The following is a 10,241-nucleotide window of genomic DNA, read 5'->3' on the forward strand; positions in this document are numbered from 1 at the left end:
AAAGACGATAGCACGCCATTTTAAAATCTGTCATGGGAGAAATCCTAAAACATTTATGGTACGTGGTATTGATGTCATCCATTGTGGCATTAGGGGTGGAAATGTAAAAAAACTTCTGGCTCAAAGGGAAACCAAATGGATAGTGGAACTGGGAACAATGACGCCAAATGGCCTTAATGAGGCCCTGAGCTTCACCCATTTCTTTAATAGATATAATCTTTGTGGTATTTTTATATAATTGTATGTGTTGATTTTAATTAGTTTTCTTTGTCATTTGTAACTTTCTCCCTCCATAGTCTATATGCACCATCTATATGGATCACCTACATATGGTTAATCAATATGAGGATACTACGAGCAACAATTAAATTGGACTAAGAAAATAGATTTTCGTACTGACAGAATCGTGTTGCAATTATAGGAAAATGATATTGCTTACTCTAACACATTTTTGCATTATTAAGTAGTTGCGTTACTATACTTGTCTAAATGCGTTGCTGTGTTCTCTTTGGCGAGCGCGCGGGTGCTGTGCCTCCCCTTGCCTCTGCGTCATGCACGGCATCTGCATGGTGTCTGCGCATGTTGGGGGGCCATGGCAACGTGTCCTGGTTCCCGGTCATGCGTGGTTCACCTTGATGGCCATGCGTGACGCATCTGGCTCGGGCATTTCAGCGCGCATGCGCTGATGGTCCAGGAGATGATTGGTCCGTTGTGGTCACGTGACCGCAGGCCCTAAAGTATATTTAAACAGACATGGAAGGTCCTATTAAACAATCCCCCCCCCCCCCGAGGAAGCCATAGGATATACCACGTGAAACACGCATTGTGGTCCTTGTTTATTCTGGGTGCTGATCTAATATGGGTACGAGTGCAATATAATTCTTTAGCATTTTTTCATAGGGCACTATAGGCCATATGGCACGTGGTACATATCCATAGTGATGAAATATGCCATAATTTTGTACCAGTGCATAAATGCCTTGAATACGAGCACTTCTTGCACTTTGTCCCAATAGATATTTAACATCTATTATTATGTTGTATATGTGTCACCCAGTTTGGTTGTCTGTGTGTCATCCTTTTTAATCATGTTTGTCTTTTCTGTATATTGTTTACAATAAAGTTTTTTGATTCTTTGCCATATACTCCGTATTTGGTTCGTTTTTGCTATATAACAGCAGAAACAAGTCCGGGGACGCCTCCCGCCAGGGAAAATATAGAAATAGTCCTTGGATGAGTTCAATGGATCCAGCAGATGAGGGACACAACACAATCCCATGTGGCAGCTTCTATCAATCCACACACGCCACGAGGATCTGGCCGCAGCCTGAGACCCTCCAGCGTCGGGAGGCCCCACACAACTGACTGGGCCAAACATGAGTCTATTGTTCTGTCTACTGGGATCAGCCCCTGGATGGGGGAAGGGTTCACACCCTCTAGATGCAACAAGAGATGTTGACCTAGGCCTGATTACATTACAGTCCATGAACACAGGCTGGGGGAGGGACACGCTAATTCACCCCTTAAACTGAAGCAGGTTACATTACATAGAGTACATGAACACAGGCTGGGGAGGGACATACTGTTACAGTCATATTGGATAAAACATAAGTTGCTGAGGTTAGGACCACTAGGGACTCCAATGTTACTTAGGAAAGACTGTGTCCATGTTTAATAAAATAATTTTCACGTATGCATAGCACAGGTCTGTCCGTCCATTCATGGATTCTGTATGGGACTAATAAATATAGGCCATCGCAGCACTCGGCTGTCACTTATGTACATAAATGCATAGAAAATATTAACTCCTCAAGCTAAATTGCTGCATTGTCACCTTAAAGAACTCTGCACCTGATTAATGTCTTGATGAGAGGGCGGGGGTGAAGGACGCAACTCCTGATTCATTAAGAGACATATTCATCAGAGGCGTCTGATGGCTGGGCAGCGCCTCCATGCTATGCCACTTACTGGAGTAGGACTTGTAGCGACCACCGCTGCTCATGATGAAGTTGCCAAACAGCAGTCATCACAACCCGGCCCACTTACCCATAAAAATGGCATTAGAAAGCAAAAAGTTGCAATGTTTTTACATAGTCTTCAGTTGCATCCAAATTATACGATTGAGCATTTTATAACAGAATTCTGGAGTAAACACTATGATGAATAGGGTCCTATGGGTTTGTTCTGTTTAAGCTGAGTTGAGGCAAGTCTGCGCTCTCTTTAAAAAAAATTGATTTCAGTCACCTCAGCACCAAACTGTACAGTTTGGAGGCTACAGGGAGGTCCACAAAAAATCCACTCCGATCTAGACGGCTCAATGAAGAATCAGCTAGAATAGAGTTGCTAAAATGAGGTCCTCAAAAAATCCACTCCAATCCATTATTGTTAATTATAAGGACTCCATCGCTGCGCTGTTAAGTTTATCCCCACGAGGCTCCGCCCACTCTCGAAAGACTCAATTCCAGTCACCTCAGCACCAAACTGTACAGTTTGGAGGCTACAGGGAGATCCTCAAAATACCCACTCCGATCTAGACGGCTCTCTAGTGAATCAGCTAGAATGGAGTTGCTCAAATGAGGACCTCAAAAAATCCACTCCAATACAATGTTGTAAATTATGAGGACTGTCGGCTGCGCTCTGTTATGTTTTTCCCTGCGAGGCTACACCTACTCTTTGAAAACCTAAATTCCAGTCACCTCAGCACCAAACTGTACAGAGTGAAGGCTACAGGGAGATCCTCAAAAAATCCATTCCGATCTAGATGGCTCACTAGTGAATCAGCTAGAATGGAGTTGCTCAAATGAGGTCCTCAAAACATCCACTCCGATCCAATGTTGTAAATTATGAGGACTCTGTTGCTGCGCTCTGTTACGTTATTCCCCGCGTAAAACTGAATGATCAGCGCTGTGTGTGATTATATTATAAAAAGCGATAATAAAATGCAACTTTGATTAATCATGAAAAAAATAAAATTTTGCCCTTTGGAAATACGTAATAAATATAACAGTTTCAGCAAGTACCTAAAAAATCAAAACATGAAATCATTACAATTATAAAGCTGATATACATCTACAATGTGTGTACATTCCAATTCCACTACATTGCAGGCTATGAGGATCCGGGAATCTGCTCCATTCTGGACATTGGAGGTGATTTTTTGAGGAACATCACTGTAGAAACTGAACTGTCTAGAATGGAGAAGCTGCAGAGAGATCATCAAAAGATCAACTCCGATCCAGTCACCTCACCAGTGAATCAGCGAGAGTGGAGATGCTGGAATGAGGACTACAATATATCCCCCCCGATCCAGTCACCTCACCAGTTATCAGCTAGAGGGGAGGTGCTAAAATGAGGAGCACAAAATATCCCTCCGATCCAGTCACTTCACCAGTGATCAGCTAGAGGGGAGATGCTAAAATGAGGAGCACAAAATATCCCTCCGATCCAGTCACCTCACCAGTGATCAGCTAGAGTGGAGATGCTGGAATGAGGACCACAATATATCCCCCCGATCCAGTCACCTCACCAGTGATCAGCTAGAGGGGAGATGCTGGAACGAGGACCCCAAAATATCCCCCCAATCCAGTCACCTCACCAGTGAATCAGCTAGAGTGGAGATGTCGGAATGAGGACCCCAAAATATCCCCCCGATCCAGTCACCTCACCAGTGATCAGCTAGAGTGGAGATGTCGGAATGAGGACCCCAAAATATCCCCCCGATCCAGTCACCTCACCAGTGAATCAGCTAGAGTGGAGATGCTGGATTGAGGACTCCAAAATATCCCCCCGATCTAGTCACCTCACCAGTGAACCGTCTAGAGTGGAGATGCTGGAATGAGGAGCACAAAATATCCCCCCGATCTAGTCACCTCACCAGTGAACCGTCTAGAGTGGAGATGCTGGAATGAGGAGCACAAAATATCCCCCCGATCCAGTCACTTCACCAGTGAATCAGCTAGAGTGGAGATGTCGGAATGAGGACCCCAAAATATCCCCCCGATCCAGTCACCTCACCAGTGAATCAGCTAGAGCGGAGATGCTGGAATGAGGACTCCAAAATATCCCCCCGATCTAGTCACCTCACCAGTGAACCGTCTAGAGTGGAGACGCTGGAATGAGGAGCACAAAATATCCCCCCGATCCAGTCACCTCACCAGTGAATCAGCTAGAGTGGAGATGCTGGAATGAGGAGCACAAAATATCCCCCCGATCCAGTCACTTCAGTAGTGAGCCGTCTAGAGTGGAGCTGATAAAATGAGGCCTCAAAAAATCAACTCCGATCTAGACGGCTCACTGGTGAATCAGCTAGAATGGAGGAGCACAAATAATCAACTCCAAACTAGACGCAACCCCACCTGCAGAGCCGCCACCACATATATGGCTGTTGTGTGCGCACAGGAGCTGTGATGAGGTCACAGGAGGGGAGGAGTCAGGGGTCACATGATCAGGGGCCTCAGTGGATGCAGGACTCTGCTGTGCTGGTTGTCATGGTGCTGGATGAGCTGAAGTTTATGTGTGGGGTCAGGAGGGGTTTACAGTGTGGAAGTAGCAGAGCTGCGCGTGTACGAGGTGTACGGAGCGGAGCCGCGCATGTACGAGGCGTACGGAGCAGAGCCGCGTGTGTACGAGGCGTACGGAGCGGAGCCGCGCGTGTACGAGGCGTACGGAGCGGAGCCACGCATGTACTAGGCCTACGGAGCGAAGCCGCGCGTGTACTAAGCGTACGGAGCGGAGCCGCACGTGTACGAGGTGTACGGAGCTGAGCCGCGTGTGTATGAGGTGTGCGGAGCCGCGTGTGTACGAGGTGTGCGGAGCCGTTTGTGTACGAGGTGTATGGAGCGGAGCCGCGTGTGTACGAGGTGTACGGAGCGGAGCCGTGACTATAATCAGCCTTTGGGGGATAAATGCTTTTCTAACCTTGCCCTTAGAGGGGCTTATTACAATTTAATCATGAAGGGTGATGAGTGTAAATCGGCGTCTTCAGCGTCTGAGGTTTTATCCGATAATCTTGTTCTGCCCTTTGGATCCTCCAATGCACCAAGGGGATTTCACGACTTTCTGAATGATATTTCTCTGATTACAGTGGGAGATTTCTTGTGATTTATCTTGATGATATAGAATTTTCTCTCCTGATTTGGATTCTCTCCAGGAACATGTCCGTCTTCTATTACAAAGATTGAGGGAAAAAAAAATATTTGTTTGCTAAAATTGAGAAATGTTTTTTTTTTCTGTTCAGGAAATTTCATTCCCGGGGATCATTTTATCGGCTGATGGTTTACGATGGATCCCGGGAAGGTGAAAGCCATAATAGATTGGGTCCAACCTAGTGACCTGAAAGCGTCACCAACTATTATAGGAAATTCTTTAGGGCTTTTTTCTCAGATTACTGACCTCACACGTAAGGGGGCAGATCTCAAGGTTTGGTCACCGGATGCTATTGGGGCTTTTGAAAAATTGAAGGAGAGTTTTATGTCTGCTCCTGTTCTAATCCAACACGATCTCCGAGAACCATTCATTGTGGAGGCGGATGCTTCGGAGGTCGGGGTAGGGGCCGTTTTATCTCAGGGTTCCAAAACTTTGACCTATTTGTGGCCATGTGCTTTTTTCTAGAGAAAATTTTCGTCTGCTGAAAGACATTATGCTGTTGGGAATGGAGACCTTTTCTGGAGGGTTCATCAAGTCACTGTGGCCACTGACAATAAGAATTTAGCATATATTGATCAGATAGTTGGCTAGCCCCTAGACAGGCTAGATGGTCTTTATTTTTCTCTAGTTTCTATTTCTCTATCACTTTCAGGCCGGGTCCAAGGATGTGAAGGCTGTCGCACTATCAAGCAGTTTAAGTTCAGTTTCTCCTCCAGAACCTCCATCCTCCATTCTACCTAAGGGCAATGTGGTTTCTGTGATATCCTCTGAATTGGAATTTGAGATACGTAAAGTCCAGTCTTTGGCTCCTTCCACCACTCCTGGGTCCAAATTATTTGTAGCCGTGTATCTAACATTGCATCTGTTGCAGGAGTTTCATGATTCCATCTTGAGTGGTCATCCTGGGATTACAGCTATGAGGAAAGCTATTACTAGGCTTTTTTGTTGGCCGTCTATGAATAATGATATTAAAGCTTTTGTATCCGCTTGTGAAGTATGTGCACACAATAAAGTCTGTCATAACTGGCCGGCCGGGGAATTGAATCTATTGCCAATTCCAGAAAGACAGCTGACTCATCTGTCCATGGATTTCATCACGGATTTGCCTCTGTCTGGTGGGAAGACTGTTATTTGGGTGGTAATTGACCGATTCAGTAAACAGGTTCATTTTGTTCCTTTTTCAGGGTTACCTGATGGTGAGACACTCTCCAGGTTGTTTATGTGTCATGTTGTGATAATGTTATCAGGAATTCCATGCAGTATGTCTGATAGGGGAGTGCAATTTGGCTCCAAATTCTGGAACGGTCAGAAAGAATGAACAAATCAATCTTTGGAACAAATTTTAATGTGTTTTATTGCGGCTCAGCAGGACTGGTCCTCATTCTTATCTCTTGCTGAGTTTGCCTTTAATAATCGGATCAATCAGTCCAGTGGAACTTTGCCCTTTTTTGTAATTATGGTTTTCATTCCCATTTTGGTGAATTTTCTAAGATAAGTTTTGAGGGGGGTAGAGATCGCCATACAGAAACATGGGGGATGTTACATACTTTGAAAATAGACCCAGTTCCATCAAGTTAACCAATTCTCCACCAATTATAGTTTTTTTGTCAATAAATTATCTATAACCCACAATGTTATGTAATGAGGAAATCATCCAGCCCTTTTTTAAAAGTTGTTATAGTGTCTGCCATTACTACCTCTTGTGGTAGGGCGTTCCACAGTCTCACTGCCCTGAATGTAAAGAACCCTTTCCTGTTTGCCAGAATGGCCATTCTTCCACCTGTAATGAGTGCCCACTAGTCCTTAGTATGGTCTTTAGAGGGAATATGTCAGCTAGAGATAGTCACCATCGTGCTCTCCAGAGGCCCCCAAGCACCCCATAGGAATAAGAGTAAATCATCGGCAAACAATGCCACCTTCTTTTCCTTGGTCCCATATTTAAATCCATTTATCTCAGACATTTTACTCATTCCTGCCGCAAGAGGTTCAATTGCTATTTCAAACAATAAGGGAGAGAGGGGACACCCTTGTCTTGTACCTTTGTGCAAAAAAAAAAATCGATTAGCCATAGAGCCATTCACTCTTATTTTGGCCTTTGGGTCCGATAAAGCAATTGCACCCAATATATAAATTTAGCGAAGAAACCGGGGAGCAAATAGGGTTTTACCCGTGATGAGATATAAACAAACGGGGGGGTTTGTTCACCTTGTTCTGTTGCAATTGCAACAATGAAAACATGTGTAACAGCTGCTGCAAACCGCGGGTACTAGACCAAAGTGATAGTGGAAGGAGATGGGGTTATCAGCACCCTGCACCATCAAGCATAGTGGAGAACTTAAACAACTCCGTATACTTCCAATTGGACACATTCCACAAGTTACTCCAGATCGTGTAGCCGAGCTCAAAAGAAAGGAAATATGCTGGAACTATAAGTTGAACTTTCTTATTCCTAATGGGCTCAATGAAATCACAGATTTTCTCTGAATGAAATTAATATTGAAATTCCCTTTGATAGGTTATAGTTTCTTGATATCCATGACACCCCTTCATTACCAAATAATCATTATAAGTCTCTAGATATATTAGAATTCTTGTTATCGATTGTGACTTAATGCTAAAATAACCCAAATAATACCCTAATGATACCTTTTGAGAGATGGTTAATTAGTTAATTATCATTTCAGGTTCACACACTGTTCACTCAGAAATAGTAAGGATATTTACCTTCATTCCGGCTTCTGTCCACGAAAGGGCTGGTGTTTTTTTTCCGGCCCAATCCTGGCGGGTGACTGTGCGGCTTGTGTTCGCTGACGTGTCTCAGCGCCTTGGTATCTATTAGTTATTGCAGAATTCCCTACATGACTCGGTAAGAGAGAAATGCACGGCGCATCCAACGCCCCAGCACTGCTTTTTGCATCCATTGCTTTCCTTACCCACTCCCCTAAATAACCAGGAATTGAATATAAAAAAATCTCTGTGATTGTTCTACACAATTGTGTTCTAATAATAAATACTGTAAAAGTATATATATGTTATCTTGAGAGTTGATATCATCAGTATAATTATTCATAATTCCCTATGGGCATATAAATTAATATGTCATCTTGGAAGATGGATGACACTAGTGGAAGTTCTCTTATCCTCTATGTCCAGGTGATTTCAGTACAGATACTAGCCTGATGAAGAGATTTGCGTAGTCTGGAAAGCTTGCATTTTGTTACAATCTTTTCAGTTAGCCATTAAAAGGTATCAACCGCTGAGGACTCTCAAATCTAAATATTTTTCATATAAATATATAAACTAATAAAGATAAAAATTGTCTTCCACTTTCCACCTCACAGTTCTAGGTTTCCCGAGATCCTTTCCACTAAGCACGATGGCTCTCTGATATAGGGCACTAATAAGTGAGTTTGCTGTGGGATCAGAGTGTGTTCGATTCCATCGGCATAAGTTTATTTCAGCACCATTACTGCAATTCATCCAATTTATTGTTTTGTTTTAAAATCCATCACCTGAATAATAAATTATTGAATACATTTGTTAGTTATATAAGTTGAATCTGCATAATGATGTTTTGTATGAAGCTTTGTATGTATTTCATCTGAACTTTGACATGACATGTGGTTCTCTGGCGCACTTTTTTCAAAATATCAGCGTGTCGTGGTAGCCCTTCCAAGAAGAGCTCATTTGGATTGAGATAATTATCTCCAAATCGGCCATTTCTGGTTCTGATTAGATAAATAAATACGATGCATCGGAGAAAGAAAATAACACACAGCCTGTGTCTGAGTGTACAATTCTTGTCTGCCCTTAGACCCCAAGCAACAAGTATTTTATTACACCCCCAGAAGAACGGGGGTGGCTAACATTACCTAACAGAGGAAGTATTTTAATTGGAAATAGCAGTCGTCCTTGAAAGATAGATAAAGAGAGGGGTCGCTCACTGGTCTATTCGGGTGCTCTGAAGAAAAAAGTAATCTAAATTGCAAAAAGAACTTCGGCACTCCATACATGAATACATAAGAAATATTGCATCTAGACTGATGTCACTTTACAAAATGAAGTTTTTTTGCGCATAATTTGGCCAATTCATGTGTGCCCATCAACCATGACAAGGTAACCTCCGTATGATGGGAAACTACGCTATGCTACCACTGGATATGCCACTCTTGGGCTGTAAGCCTGTATGGACAATATGTCTCTGCTTGGGCTTTAAACCTACAATGTATGGGCTGGTAGAGCTAGTTAAAACCACCTGTGACTGAATAGAAGGAATTAGTGGGAGGGACGTATGGTCAGAAAAAAGGCTGTCAAACTTCTAATAGTGTGAACACGTACCTGCTGCAATGTCTCCGGAGCGGGATACCAAAAATGATTAATAGATAAAGAGAGGGGTCGCTCACTGGTCTATTCGGGTGCTCTGAAGAAAAAAGTAATCTCAATTGCAAAAAGAACTTCGGCACTCCATACATGAAAATATAAGAAATATTGTATCTAGACTAATGTCACTTTGAAAAATGAAGGTTTTTGCGCATAATTTGGCCAATTTATGTGTGCCCATCAACCACGACAAGGTCACCTTCGTATGATGGGAAACTACGCTACGCTACCACTGGATATGCCACTCTTGGGCTGTAAGCCTGTATGGACAATATGTCTATGCTTGGGCTTTTAACCTACAATGTATGGGCTGGTAGAGCTAGTTAAAACCACCTGTGACTGAATGGGAGGGACACATGGTCAGAAAAAAGGCTGTCAAACTTCTAATAGTGTGAACAGGTACCTACTGCAATGCTCCAGGAGCGGGATCCCAAAAATGATTAATAGAAAAAAGAGAGGGGTCGCTCACTGGTCTATTCGGGTGCTCTGAAGAAAAGAGTAATCTCAATTGCAAAAAGAACTTCGGCACTCCATACATGAAAATATAAGAAATATTGTATCTAGACTAATGTCACTTTACAAAAGATAGGTCTGTCTAATTAACTATACTTTACAAAAACAGAGGAAAGTGTAACAGAAAGACAGCTGTATATAACATACAATGCTGTGATATCACTTTTATGAATAACACTTATACAGCTAATATTAAATTATCA

This window comes from Phyllobates terribilis, unplaced genomic scaffold (assembly GCF_046119375.1).
Source record: "Phyllobates terribilis strain yellow unplaced genomic scaffold, ASM4611937v1 Scaffold_296__1_contigs__length_2355070, whole genome shotgun sequence".
NCBI classification, from domain to species: Eukaryota; Metazoa; Chordata; class Amphibia; order Anura; family Dendrobatidae; genus Phyllobates; species Phyllobates terribilis.